Raw genomic sequence first — 15,059 nt, 5'->3', positions numbered from 1 at the left:
CAAAAGGTTTTATATAAATCGTAGGGGTATTTTTTAAGAAAGAAAAAAAATCTTGTTACTTCTTCACCATTTTTTCCTATAACCCAGTTTCAATATTCAGTCAAGTGTAAGATGGAAGAGCTTTGATTTGGGAGAGGAAAAAAATCCTTTGAACACTGATCGACACTCGATTTGTGCAGTTATTTTACCCAGATTTAACTCTGTATGCTTGACTCTCCAACCATTTGATTGACTGAGATGCTATTTCCACTGAGCTGGGTTTACAATTATACTTAAACCAGTGAAACTTCAAAGGCTGTTCAATAGATATTTTCCGTTCTTCATTAGAACTCGTAAATATATAACCTGCACATAAACAAGTCATTCTGCCTAATTAAATGGAATCTCTTCGTCTCTATTAAACATTTAGAAGTGCTGCCTGAGTATAAACATGTCATCTGAGAAGCAGGGGAGGGAGATTCTTGTAATATCCATGCATAACCAACTGAATCTCCTTTAAGCAAAGCCACATTAATAATAGCAGAGATGCACATAAATTTTTCTAATTATTTTACTATCGGTAAAGATTGTTTAAAGGATATTCATTTTTGGCAATTACCCCCTCAAGTATTATCTGAATAATAATCCTTCTAGGGAAACACAGTCCGGGTGCTTTAATTTACTTCAGAGATTATCACATAGCCTTTCCCCCACTTTCTTTTTCAAGTATCTGTATGCTGGAAGAGATAACACAGCATTTTTCTCTAACAGTTGTATTTAGCTTAGAGAATGAGTTGTTTGTTTTGCTTTGTTTTTTCATCATATATCTAGAGTTAGAATTCTTAGGAAGATAATCCATAAAAGCTCTACTTTGGAAATGAAAATGTCCCTAAAGTGTTTTAAGTTTGTATTGTTTGGTCTGTTAAAGAAAGCAAAGGTTTTTAAACTCCGCCTTTTTTTTGGAAATTGATGGAGGAATTATAAAGCACCTCCAGCTATAAGCAGTTGAACTTGTGCTTAGGATTCACTTCCCAGGTTCCCAACATTCTTTAAAAATAAATAATCTCTTTTCATGAAGTTTGAAACAATATTTGTGACACTGAGCTTTATGTCATAAGACCAGGCAGAAATTGTAGCAGGTAAATGTTGGAGGAAGCAGATGTCGATTTTTGAGCTGCGGTGTTTTGTTAGACCGCCCTCTTGTGGCCAAACGTCATCAACACAATTTCTGTTCCGCATTTTTCTAAAGAACAAGTTCAACAATCCACAGTAGCATAATTCTGACAAAAATAAGCTGCAAGGGCTTCCCTGGTGGCGCAGTGGTTGAGAGTCCGCCTGCCGATGCAGGGGACACGGGTTCGTGCCCCGGTCCGGGAAGATCCCACATGCCGCGGAGCGGCTGGGCCCGTGAGCCTCGGCCGCTGTGCCTGCGCGTCCGGAGCCTGTGCTCCGCAACGGGAGAGGCCAGAACAGGGAGAGGCCCGCGTACCGCAAAAAAAAAAAAAAAAAAAAAAAAGCTGCAAGTTGGGGGTGAACTTTCTAATATTCTGTTGGGTTTTGGATCTTCTCCTCTTCTCCAAAAACAACTTACAACGCATTCACTCGCGTGAACAGGAAAGTATGAGAATTCTTAAATGTACAAGATCTCTCAACACACACATGCACCAATTAAACAATGTTCCTAGTGATTTGGGAACAGAGAATCTCTTCTACATGAAATGGCACCCATCCCCAAATGTCCTTCAGCTGACCATGGAAGGGATGGTTTCTTTCCCTAGCATCAGCACCCCTGGCAGATACTGACAGTATGAGGTGGACATAGCAGCTACAGGCCGGGTGGATAATGTCACCCAACACGGCCTGAGATGTCTTCAAATGCTGTGATGTTGACTGCACCCATCTACAAGGAAAATACATATCCCCAGTGGACCAGGGGCTCAGCTGCCTCATTCCTTGAGTGGAAGTAAGTGTAGCTGTTTTGTGATACCCACTCCAGTGGAGCTGCAGGAATTCAAAATGAGAGAAAAAATAGTGAAGGGGGTGATGACATTCAAGTATTTCCATAATTTGTTAACTATGTAAAATATAAACCATTTCTATGGCTTCAGAATGTTCTACCTAGAAGTCTCACTGAAAATAAGGATCTTTATGATAAATCTTGCCTTTGACCAGGAAACCTGTGTTAAGGATTGAGAAATGAGACCCTCTCTTTCATACATCAAATTTTAGGTCTTGAGAGGAGCCTGGAGATCATAACTTGCAAATTTGTCACTTTACAGATTTAAAAAAAACAAAGCCCAATGAGGTGTAGGGATTTGCCCAAGGTCTCCTGGTAAAAAGCAGCAAACCCAGGATTAGAAGGGAGTCTCCCAGCTATACTAACTAGCATGACCCATCCTCCTTGGCCCCGTCTTGCCAAAGAGCATCCTGGCATCCAATTCCCTGTGGAGGCCTGTGGCCCACAGTCTTCTAGCTCAGTGATTCCTGAGCTGCTACTGAAACTTCTCTCCTGCTACTGAGTGGTCTGTCCTCATTCTCTCCTCACAATGAGAAGCAAATGACAACCAAATTCTTTAAAACAAGACTAGCAGCCATTGAAAACCACGACCAAACTCAATACAACCTTGAATACAAACATCCTCCCCAGAAGTTTCCAGAATTCCTATTCCATGTGGGCTCATGTACTGTGGGGCTTATCCGTCAAACTTCTTATACAAAATGGAATTAGAGTATGTAAGGGAACTGATAATGCATCATTTTTTGTCATAAATGCCAACGTTAGTACTCCTCCATGATTCACTTTATAGGTTATTAGTCATTTATGAAAACAAAAGCCCATAGAATGATTCATTGTAAGTAAAAGAACTGAAGAGAGGTCCTTGATCAGTTGCCCCCAGCTGATGATACATTACATATAGATGTGTACATAGCAGAACGGTTCTCTGGGGTTGATGGACTTCCACCAAGATCTGATGCAGTTGTGGTAGTAACAAGAGATGCCCACAAGATGGCATTCTTCTTTATTTTTAATTCATGGTAAGCAAAAAAAAAAAAAAAAAGGATTCTCCACACAGTCTAAGAATAAATGGGATATGTAGCTAACTCCATACAATGTCACATTTAATGTTGTAACAGGCATCACAGTTGTGAAAATCTGCTCCCCCTTCCCTGAGGAATGTGATGATGGAGGACAGAAAGGCCTGAAAACAGGTGTTGATGCTCTGAGGGAATGCTAGGCCTTGGGACAAAGGGAGGGAGGGTGTGTAGTGTGTGTGTGTGTGTGTGTGTGTGTGTGTGTGTGTGTGTGTGTGTGTGTGTGTGTGTGTGTGTGTGTGTGTGTGTGTGTGTACACGTACCACATGATTCTATATTTTTTCTTAAAGGTGAGTTCTGTTTTAAAAGTATGTTAAAGGGCTTCCCTGGTGGCGCAGTGGTTGAGAGTCCGCCTGCCGATGCAGGGGACACGGGTTCGTGCCCCGGTCCGGGAGGATCCCACATGCCGCGGAGCGACTGGGCCCGTGAGCCATGGCCGCTGAGCCTGCGCATCCGGAGCCTGTGCTCCTCAACGGGAGAGGCCACAACAGTGAGAGGCCCGCATACCGCAAAAAAAAAAAAAAAAGTATGTTAAAGACTCCCTCCCGTCTTAACAATTTTCTATCTTCAAGGCCAAAATAAAGGCTCTCCAACTACAGTGCCTTGCTCCACAAATTCCCTTCTGAAGGGACTTTATTATCTTTGACACATACACACGCAGCACTCCGTCTCCTGTGCTGCTGAAATAACAAAGTCTTTGTAGTTCTCTTTAGTAGGCGGCAGATAACATCTGATTTGGCAGGAATGATGGGCAAAAGGAAAATAATACATGGAGGTTATAAGACCTCAGTGACTGGGCCAGAACTCGCAAAGCTCACTTCCACAGCACTCTAGTTCCACAAACCAGACAGAAACGATTTGCCAATAAAAAGTTTTAATGTGCATACAAATCATCTTGGGGATCTTGCTCAACTGCAGATTCTGATTCAATAGGTTTGGGGCAAGACCTGATTCTGCATTCCTAACAAGCTCCCAGATGATTCTGGTGCTCTGGTCTGAAGACCACACTTTGCGTGGCCAGGACTTAGTGAACCATTAACATCTCTATGACGAAACCATTTTAGAATATTTTAAAGGCAACATTATTATTTGTGATTATCAAGAAACAATTTTCTTCTTCCCTTTTACTCCCAGAGCTACATTTGGAATTCTAAGTATGCACCCATTGTTTAGCCATCCCTTTTACCTTATAAGTAATTGATTGAGTGGTGATCAAAGCCAATGTGCTTTTACTTAACTAAAACACAGCTGAGATTTGCACACAGTGAAACACTTCACTATACAATTTACCCTTCTAATAGGACTCAATGGCCTTGGTATGTGAAAGACCACGCTGTGCTGACCCTTAATCAAAGAACTTTAAAAAGATACCAAGCAAACCAATGCATAATTGCAATTAAGAATGTTAAATCAACATTTAATAGATGCCAAACAAGGTAAACCCATTTAGAATGATCTTTTCTGTCTGAAAAGGAAGTACTTATTATGAGATTAAAGTTTATCTGCTGAATTAAAAGATGTCAGTAATACAAAAGTTACTTCACTCAGCTTTTGCACAGCAAAGGAAACCATCAACGAAATGAAAAAACAACCTACTCACTGGGAGAAGATATTAGCAAATCATATGACCCATAATGGGTGAATATCCAAAATACTGAGTTGGCCAAAAAGTTCATTTGGGTTTTTCAGTAAGATCTTACGGAAAATCCCGAACCAACTTTTTGGCCAACCCAATACGGAAAAACCCGAATGAACCTTTTGGCCAACCCAGTATAAACAGCGCATACAACTCAGTAACCAAAAAAATCCAATTTTAAAATGGGCAGAAAACCTGAATAGACTTTTTTCAAAGAAGACATACAGATGGCTAACAGGCACGTGAAAAGATGCTCAACATCACTAATTATTAGAGAAATGAAAATCAAAACCACAATGAGGTCTCACCTCACACCTGTCAGAATGGCTAACATCAAAATGTCTACAAATAATAAATGTTGGAGAGGATGTGGAGAAAAGGGAACCCTTGAACACTGCTGGTGGGAATGTAAATTGGCGTAGCCACTACAGAAAACAGTATAGAGGTTACTCAAAAACCTAAAAACAGAACTACCATATTCTCCAGCAAATCCACTCCTGGCTATACATTTGAAAAAAGTGAAAACACTAACTCAAAAAGATACATGTACCCCATGCTCATAGCAGCATTCAATAACCAAGATATGGAAGCAACACAAGTGTCCACCAAGAGATGAATGGAGAAAGAAGATGTGGCATATATATACAATGGAATATTATTCAGCCATAAAAACAATGAAATTCTGCCATTTGCAATAGTGTGGATAGACCTAGAGGGTCTTATGCTTAGTGAAATAAGTCAGACAGAGAAAGACATACTCTATGTTATCACTTATATGTGGAATCTAAAAAATGAAACAAATGAATATATATAACAAAACATAAACAGACTCACAGATTTAGAGAACAAACTAGTAGTTACCAGTGGGGAGAGAGAAGGGGAAGGGGCAGGATAGGGGTAGGGGATAAAGAGATACAAACTGTTACATATTTATAAACTATTTATAAACTAAATAAGAAACAAGGATATATCGTACAGTACAAGGATATATCATACAATGAAATATATCCATTATTTTGTAATAACTTTAAACGGAGCATAATCTGTAAAAATACTGAATCACTATGCTGTGTATGTGAAACTAATATTGTAAATCAACTATAGTTCAATAAAGATATACAAACAAAAAAATTAATGTTGGTTTTTTAACAAATGGTGCTGAATGTCTAAATTTAAAGAGATGAACCCAGACACAGACCTTACACCTCACACAAAAGTGAACTCAGAATGGATTGTAGGCCTCAATATAAAATGAAAAACTATAAAAACTTCTTAAAGAAAATATAGGAGGGGGCTTCCCTGGTGGTGCAGGGGGCCCGGGTTCAATCCCTGCTCAGGGAATTAGATCATGCATGCATGCAGCAATTAAGGATCCCGTGTGGGACTTCCCTGGCAGTCCAGTGGTTAAGACTTCGCCTTCTAATGCAGGGGGTGTGGGTTTGATCCCTGGTTGGGGAGTAAGATCCCACATCCCTCCTGGCCAAAAATACAAAATATAAAGCAGAAGCAACACTGTAACAAATTCAATTAAGACTTTAAATAAATAAATAAATAAAGATCCCCCATGCCGCAACTAAGACCCAGCACAGCCAAATAAATAAATATTTTAAAAAGAAAACATAGGAGAAAATCTACATGACCTTGGGTTTGGCAATGAGTTTTTACATACAATACTAACAGCTCAATCTATGAAAGAAAAAAATAGGTTGGACTTCATTAAAATTAAAACTTCTGCTCTGCGAAAGATACTGTTAAGAAAATGAAAAGGTAAGCCACAGATTGGAAGAAAATATTTGCAGAACACATACCTGGTAAAGGGCCTATATCCAAAATATGAAAGAACTCTTAAAGTCAACAATTTTTTAAAAAGAACTAAAAGGGGTCAAAAGATCTGAGCAGACACCTCACAAAAGAAGATACAGATGGCAAAGAAGCAGATGAAAAGGTGCTCAAAACCACGTGTCATTAGGGATTTGCAAGTGAAAACAACAAGGAGATACCACTACAAGACTATCAGAATGGAAGCAGCAGCATTGCACAGGGAGATCAGCTGGGTGCTTTGTGACCACCTAGAGGGGTGGGATGGGGAGGGTGGGAGGGAGATGCAAGAGGGAGGAGATATGGGGATATATGTATATGTAGAGCTGATTCACTTTGTTATAAAGCAGAAACTAACACCATTGTAAAGCAATTATACTCCAATAAAGATGTTAAAAAAAAATAAAAATTGGGCTTCCCTGGTGGCACAGTGGTTGGGAGTCCGCCTGCCGATGCAGGGGACACAGGTTCGTGCCCTGGTCCAGGAAGATCCCACATGCCCATGCCGCAGAGCGGCTGGGCCCGTGAGCCATGGCCGCTGAGCCTGCGCGTCCGGAGCCTGTGCTCCGCAACGGGAGAGGCCACAACACTGAGAGGCCCATGTACCGGAAAAAAAATAAAAATTAAATAGTCTTACCACCTGCCTCAGTAATTGTATTACTAAGTATTTACCCAAATGTCCCCACAAAAGTCTGCACAGCTGTATTCCTAACTGCCAAAACCTGAAAGCAACCAACATGTCCTGTAATAGGTGGATGGATAAACAAACTGTGCTACCTCCAGACAATGAAGCATTGCCCATTTGATAAAAAGAAACAAGCTATCAAGTCACTAAAAAATATGGATGCATCTTACATGCTTATTGCTAAATGAAAGAAGTCAGTCTGGGAAAGCTGCCTACTGTATGGTTCCAATTATATGACATTCTGGAAAGGCAAAATTATAAAGGTGGTAAACAGATCACTGGTTGCCAGTACTTGCAGGGGGTGAGGTTGAGTAGGTGAAGTGCAGAGGGTTTTGGGGGTGGTGATTCTGTGTGATACTGTAAAGTACATGCAAACTAGAAAAAAGTTATTTCGGAGATCCCAGAATGGAATAAAAAATATGACAAACAACCCAACTGTATTACAAATGTGTGAAACAACCTTATTAAAGGGGGCTGGCGGGGGGGGAGAATAGTGCTAGCCTAAGTAACTCTGGAAATGAGGAGGATCTGAAACACCAAAGAAGAAAGTAACTGCACGCAGCACTGTACTCTAGCTGATAAAGTTGTTTTCCTTGGGGATATGGGTTAACAATTCTGATATTGCTGTACACATATACCGGAACTGAACAATTAAGTAAATGGATGGCAGATGGCAGGAAGCAGTTCCTCACTGTTGGAGTGGGAATTTACAGATAAAGGAGGGGAGAAGGCTAGAACGAGCCATGCAGTAGTAGATTGGAGTTGGAGATATCAGTATGAACTCATGTTTAGCTTAATATAGATATAGATGGTTACATATAGAAAAATTTATAGATATGTGTATATACACAGATTAGTATATACACAAATATTTCCTTGCTCTTTCAGCTGAGAGGACCTAGAAGCAATGCCATCCCCATAGGAATGAGCACACCTAATGCCCAGATCTCGGTTCCTAATACCATTCTCCAATGAAAGGAACCAGGGCTGCTTAGAGAAGTGGCAGATTCGAGGACTGGAGCAGGAAATATACAAGGTGAGTTTGGAGCATCTTGTAGCTCCAGAAAATAAGGGAGTGCTCAAAAAAAAAAAAAAAAAAAGTTGATGTGTCATAGGGACACAGGAGCCAGCTGAAAGAGCTCCCAGTGGCCAAAGCTGGAAGAATTAGAGCAAGAAAATTAAGTAGCATTGGATTATAACCCAAAGCATGAAATAAATATCCATGAGGCCATACTGATATAAAGTAATGATTAAATAAAGAAATAGAGGGGCTTCCCTGGTGGTGCAGTGGTTGAGAGTCCGCCTGCCGATGCAGGGGACGCGGGTTTGTGCCCCGGTCCGGGAGGACCCCACATGCCGCGGAGCGGCTGGACCTGTGAGCCATGGCCGCTGAGCCTGCGCGTCCGGAGCCTGTGCTCCGCAACGGGAGAGGCCACAACAGTGAGAGGCCCGCGTAACGCCAAAAAAAAAAAAAAGAAACAGGGAAAAGAGACAAATCCACTGTGCAGAATTCCAAATAACTTATACAGATACTCTAGCCTCAAGGAGCTGGTAACTTCCCACTTCTTAAGTCACTTCCTTCCACAGAGGAAAGCATGGAAATGGGGGAAGGAGTAACTTGACAGGGCAAGAACCTGACAAACACTACCTGAGGCAGGTGATCAACATTAGCATTTAAGTGATGTCACGCTGATAGGATGACCTTTGATATAAGATGATGAAAATGGCATTTTACTTCTGTAGTCTTCCTCCAAAAATATACTACCCCAATCTAATGATGAGAACATCAGACAAATTCCAACTGAGGAACATTCTACAAAATAGCTCACCAGCAATCCTCAAAACTGTCAAAGTCACCAAAAGCAAGGAAAGTCTGAGGAACTACCACAGCTAAGAGCCTGAGGAGACATGACTACTACATATAACACGATATCCTAGACAGGATCATGGAACAGAAAAAGGACATAAGGGGAAAACTGAGGAAATCTGAATAACCCTGGACTTTAGTTAATAATAATGTATCAAAGTTGGTTTATTCATCGTAACAAACATATACTATCATAAGATGTTTTAAAAAGGGAACGCTGGGTGTGGGAATACAGGTACACTTACTGTCTTCACAGTAATTCTGCAAATCTCAAAATATTCTAAAATGAAAAGTTTACTTTAAAAATGTTGATAGTCTTTTCCCAATTCACACACACACACACACAAAAATCAAAGAATAGATTTTTCTTCCGTTTTTATTAAAATTCTGCTGCAGAAGCAGTGGATGAGCTAGTTACTAACCACACTGGAGAAAGAGAGTAAATATCAATTAAGTCCATCCTGTTTAATGTAGCATTTAAAGCTTGTGTTTCCTTATTTATTTTCATTTTGGATGATCTGTCCATTGGTGAAAGTGGGGTGTTAAAGTCCCCTACTATGAATGTGTTACTGTCGATTTCTCCTTTTATGGCTGTTAGCATTTGCCTGATGTATTGAGAAAGAGAGTAAGAGATTTGGGTTCCGCTTCTTACTGGCCACGTGATTTTGGGAAAGTCAACCTTGCCGAGCCTCAGCTCTCTCATCTGTCAAATGGGCTCATGATACCCACTTCCAGGCACAGTGGAGGAATTAAACATCATAATCTATGTCAAACACATAACACAGTGCTTAACATAGAGTAAGCTCAAGAGACTGTTGCTTTAACGAGCTAGCCAGTGTAGATTGATTGACTAAACAAATGTCCTGGTAGTAAATAGATTTCAACAGAAAAACTCAGAATGTATACAATCTCTACACTGAGTCCTTCATTGTGGAGGAGAGAATGACAAAGTCTTACTCTTAACCCATCAAGCATCAATATCAGTTCCCAAAAAACATTCAAACAGGTATCTACTCCAGGTTCAAGCGATACAATCTAACTCACAGAAAGCCTTTCTGGTGGGAGAGATTTGGAGATTTCTTCTCTAATCTGCTCAGTCTGACTCCAGGGCTCAGCCCATACAAATGGGTCTTTAGTCCCTGGCCCTGTGGGCGAAGCCTGAAAAAGGCGCTCCCTCTCCCTTCTCTCCACCCTGCCCCTAGTGCCTTCTTTTGCTCTGCCTTTCCTTTTGCTCCTTCATGCTGAAACCCCTCCATGCCTGTCCTTTGAGATTCAGCTCTGCTCCATGGTCAAGTCGTGAGAATGGAGAAGACAGTTAAAAGACAATCAAACTCTAGGCACTTGCCTGGTGGCACAGTGGTTACGAATCCGCCTGTCAATGCAGAGGACATGGGTTCGAGTCCTGGTCCGGGAAGATCCCACGTGCCGCAGAGCAACTAAGCCCGCGCGCCACAACTACTGAGCCTGCGCTCTAGAGCCCACGAGCCACAACTACTGAAGCCTGCGCACCTAGAGCCCGAGCTCCGCAACAAGAGAAGCCACTGCAACGAGAAGCCCGCGCACCGCAACAAAGAGTAGCCCCCACTCGCCGCAACTAGAGAAAGCCCTCACACAGCAACCAAGACCCAACGCAGCCAAAAAAAAAAAAAAAAAGATACGCCCAGCAAAGGGTTCACACCCACTAGCAAACCTCCTTATATGTTATGAAGCTCACAGGGGAGTTTCATTGTAAAAGGCCTCCTTCTCTTCCCTGGCCTCAGCAAGGGCAGCCTGCAGGACAGGAGGAGAGAATAGGGCCAGAAGGACCACCACTGTACATGTCATTTCCTAGAAATATTTTACATACACATTTGTGAGGCATGAAAATGCTACGTATGTGATTATAAAATTTTCCATCCGTAAAGCTACTCCTGGTTTATCTAATACATGGAAAATGGGTCATTATTTTGTGATGTCCCCAGAAGTGACTCACAGGGACTTGGCCACAGGAACAAATGTGAGAAGCACTGCCTAGACCTAAGACTCACCACACTAGTTTAACACATCCATAGAAAATAGACACCCCAGACTGCGGGCTTCCGGGCCTTTTCCATGTTTTCTGATCTTGTGGGAGCAAAACTCCCCTGAATCTAGGCAGACTGATATTCCCTATAGTTTTTACTATTATCACTTAATTGCAGTCATCTGACTTACAGCAGCAGACCCGGATCTAAACACTCCAAACCTGTATTCTTATTGAGGGTGGGGATAGAAAATGACTGATTGATGATTTAACTCACCTCTGAGAGGGAGCCCTCAAAAACTTCTGATATCTAAGCCAGAGTTCCATCCTAAAATACAGGTGAGCCTTGAGTAACATGGCTTTGAAATGCAGTTTGAACTGTGCGGGTCCACTTACACGGAGTTTTCTTCCAACAAATACAGCATCTGTATTTTCATTATACAAATCTTTACGTTAATTAAGTGTGGGAAAAGCCTGCGTTCAATTAGAGATCACATTATGCGGACTCAAAAGAACTAGGGCTTGAATCCTGATTCTAACCAAACTGTTTGAGCTTCCAGCCCTTGGGTGAGTCGTTTACCAATTCCTTTGTTTTTGAGGCAGAGACTGAGCATGAGAGGATTTTCGACTCCACAGGAGGTCAGTGCCCCTAACCCCAGCGTGGTTCAAGGGTCAAATGACCCATCTTACCTGGCTCTTCCAGTTAAACGTCTTTATATTTAGTTTCCAGTAACGCTGCACATTGAGTTATCCTCAGACCCCGTTCAAAACTCCTCGGCCCGACTCCACGAGGCAGCGAGTGGCTGGCGGAACGCCGAGCGTCCGAGACGGGAAACGCGAGCGGAGCTGCCGGCCCGCGCCGCCACCCGCGAGTAGCCCGGAGCCTCGCCTGCGGGCAGCGGGCCTGGATACCTGCTTGCGGCGTGGGCGGGGGCGGGACCACGCGCACGCCCGCCCCCACCCCACGCCTTGGCCCCCTCGAGCGTGCGCGGCTCGCTCCACGCCTATCTCCCCTCGGCGGCGCGCTCGTGCTGCCCGGCAGAGGGCGCGCGCGCGGCGGGGGTGCCGAGGGGACCGCGGTGCGCGTCCCGCCAGCCTCGCTGCTCCCCTGCCTGCCTGCTCCCCTGCCTGCCTGCCTGCCCGCCCCGCTGCCTGCCTGCCCGCCGGCAGGTGTGCTTCTTACAGGCGAGGGTAGGAGGCTTTCCACTCGGAATATTCCCGAGTGCAGCGTGGCTGTAAAACCCATTTCACCAGAGGATAGTGAAACGAGAGCGCACTCATCAGCCAGTGTGGGAAACCAGTGCTCAACATCAGCTACCGGCCGCCTTAGGACCACGGCGGCGCAGGTGCAATCCCTCTGTTCCTCCACCTTGGAAGTGCCCACCAAGCATCCAAGTGCCGGTTCCCCACCACCCTGCACGTGATCACGGCCCTGCTGAGTGTCTGGCGGTGGACCTCGCAGGCCTGCACCGCCCACCTGCACTACAAATGGATCCCTGTGAGAGACAGCCACGCGGCTGACATTCGCTCCTGCTTCCAAGGAGCAATAGGCTTCATTGACTGGGTCCGGGAAAAGGAAGGCAAGGTCCTGGTCCACTGTGAAGCTGGGCTCTCCCGTTCGCCTGCCATCTGCATAGCTCATGTCATGGAGACAAGCAGTTCCGCCTGAAGGAGGCCATTGATCACATCCAGAGGAGGAGGAGAGTGATCTTGACTAGCTTTGGCTTCCTGAGATCCTGCCTCGCACCCCCTGCCCCGGGATCCCTTCTGCCCGGAGGGTGCATCCCGCTCTTCATGTAAAGCCCATTTGCAGACACTGAGCCCTGACGTGCAGGGTTCCTACTGCACGTTCCCTACCACCCGCTGGACAGCCTCAGAGCTCACCAGGAGTTCCATGGCCACATACACATCCTGCTAAAACTGGGATGGGGGAACCAGCCCAGCCCCAAGAACAACTGTGGTTTTGTTTTTTAAACTCGTGGACATTTTATGGCTGTGCGGTACTGAATTGCTCCCTCTGTCAGGCTGCCCCAGTGGGGTAGAGTGGCCACCAGGCTTGCAAACTTCAGACTGACCTTGAAGATAGGTTCTCAGAGGAAAGGAAAGCCAAGCCGCTTCAAGAGCACAGCCTGTGCTGACTAACTACTGTTCTTCCAGATCCCCTGCCCTCTCAGGACTAACCAGTCCTTGGATGTCAAAATTTGCCTTTTCATTTCAAGCATAAGGCAATAAATATCGGCATCCACGTGGGAGAAGGCAGTTGCTAGACCAGGAGAAAAGGCAATTACAAAGCCAACTGATTTTGAAGGAAGCACGATTTCCACCTTATTTTTTTAACTTTGGCTGTCTCAGTATCTGTCTATGTTGCTTCAGGGCATAAGCTGATCACCTTCTAGTCAGGAGAGTAACCTGCAGGGTTTGTAGGGACATGAATATATAAGCTGATTGGAACCCCTTGAGCCCACTGGAGGCAGATTCTCTCCAAGGGGAGGGCTCTGGGGTGAGAGGAAGAAGCAAGTAGCCTGTTCCTGGGACAGCTGGGCTTCCCGGGACTGAGCAGGGCCATGCCAAGCGGGAGAAAAAGCTGGTTAAATACTCCATGCTCTGGCCAGCAAAGGCCTGAAACCAGGCACAGGACAGGCCTGAATTTCTATGTGGAGATTTGGAGGCTTCAACCAAGGGGAGAAACAAAGGATACAGAGGCTAGGAATAAGGCTGACATGCATTCTCTTACTCTGGATCTGTTCGTATTAGAAGCTACATGTGAACGATGCTGAAACCTCATATTAAAACAGAACTGGCAGTTATCCCACTGAAGAGCTGAAAAGTTTTGATTCCACCTCTTCCTTTGTTTCATCTATGCTCTGAAATACTTTTCTATGGTTTCTTGGTTTTCCTAGCAACTTGGAATATGCTATCTGGAGTGCATCCTTCATCTTCCTTCTCTTGCTTTAAGACTCTAATAGGAACCTGTTTTCCCTACTAACTGAGGGTCTTCAAAGCACAAAGTTAGGTCTAAATTATGGAGCTCTGAACTGTCTGGAATACTTAGGATTTATCTGGAATAGATACTGTAAATCATAAAATGTGACAAAGAGAAAAGTCAGAAGGTAAACATACAGAGGTTCCCTTCTAGCAGTTGGTCGTGGGATGTGTGCTGTCCCGGTGACTGGGGAGGAAATGGTATAGAGTCAGAGCAAGACTGGAAATAGATTTTAACACTGGGCAGAGCCTCATTCCCCATTCACCATACCAGCACTAAGACGTTCCCTGCGGGAGCCAGCACTGCGGCGGACGAGGTTTTAATTCCCTGCAAACACCCGGGCTTCCCAGGTCAGGACACTCCAGGCACTGCGTGGAGGCTGGGTACTGTCCCCAGGCCCTGGGCACCGCCATGCTCAGCCTCTGAACCCAGCTGAGCCAGGGTTAGGCTACTTGCTTCTTCCTTTACTCCAGAACCCTTCCCTTTAGACAATCCAGGCCTACATATTCTTGAACTGGACTTGGAAAACTCAAAATCCACTTAACTCTTCCATGAGGCAAGGGAAGCCTGACTTTTACTGCCTGAAACTCAGCCCTCCCTCTTCAAGATGGGAAGGGAAACCTGCCTCTCATTCTTTCCTGATGAGCTTACTGCCAAGGAAACAAGAGCTCAGTCTCAAACAAGTCGTCCTGCCAAAATGTTAACGGTGGTTTGTTCTAGTTGGAGTTCCAGGTGATTCAGATTTTCTCCTTTATACTTTTCTGTATTTTTTAACTTTTTACAGTGATTCTGTATTCCTCCTGTATGTCAGGAAAAAAAATACCAAAAAAAAAAAAAATTCCTGCTGTAAGGATTGCCTCTCCCCAAACCTTTCCAGATGCTTTATCCTAGGTGAGAATAGTTTACTCTGGACCCCACCCCCAAGCATCTCACCTGTGCCTCCATCACAGCCCTTATTATTCTGCATGGTCAGCGTTGCCTTGTTCTTCTTCCAAT

At 44.0% G+C, this 15,059-nt stretch overlaps 1 pseudogene; it reads left to right on the top strand.

The window, feature by feature from the left end:
- The window catches only part of LOC132488172 (dual specificity protein phosphatase 5-like), a 53,291-nt pseudogene extending 40,293 nt beyond the window's left edge, over window positions 1–12,998 (top strand).
- The last annotated feature ends 2,061 nt before the right edge of the window (window positions 12,999–15,059 follow it).

Source organism: Mesoplodon densirostris, chromosome 4, assembly GCF_025265405.1.
Source record: "Mesoplodon densirostris isolate mMesDen1 chromosome 4, mMesDen1 primary haplotype, whole genome shotgun sequence".
Classification (NCBI taxonomy): Eukaryota; Metazoa; Chordata; class Mammalia; order Artiodactyla; family Ziphiidae; genus Mesoplodon; species Mesoplodon densirostris.
This window is presented reverse-complemented; position numbering and strand designations above follow the sequence as displayed.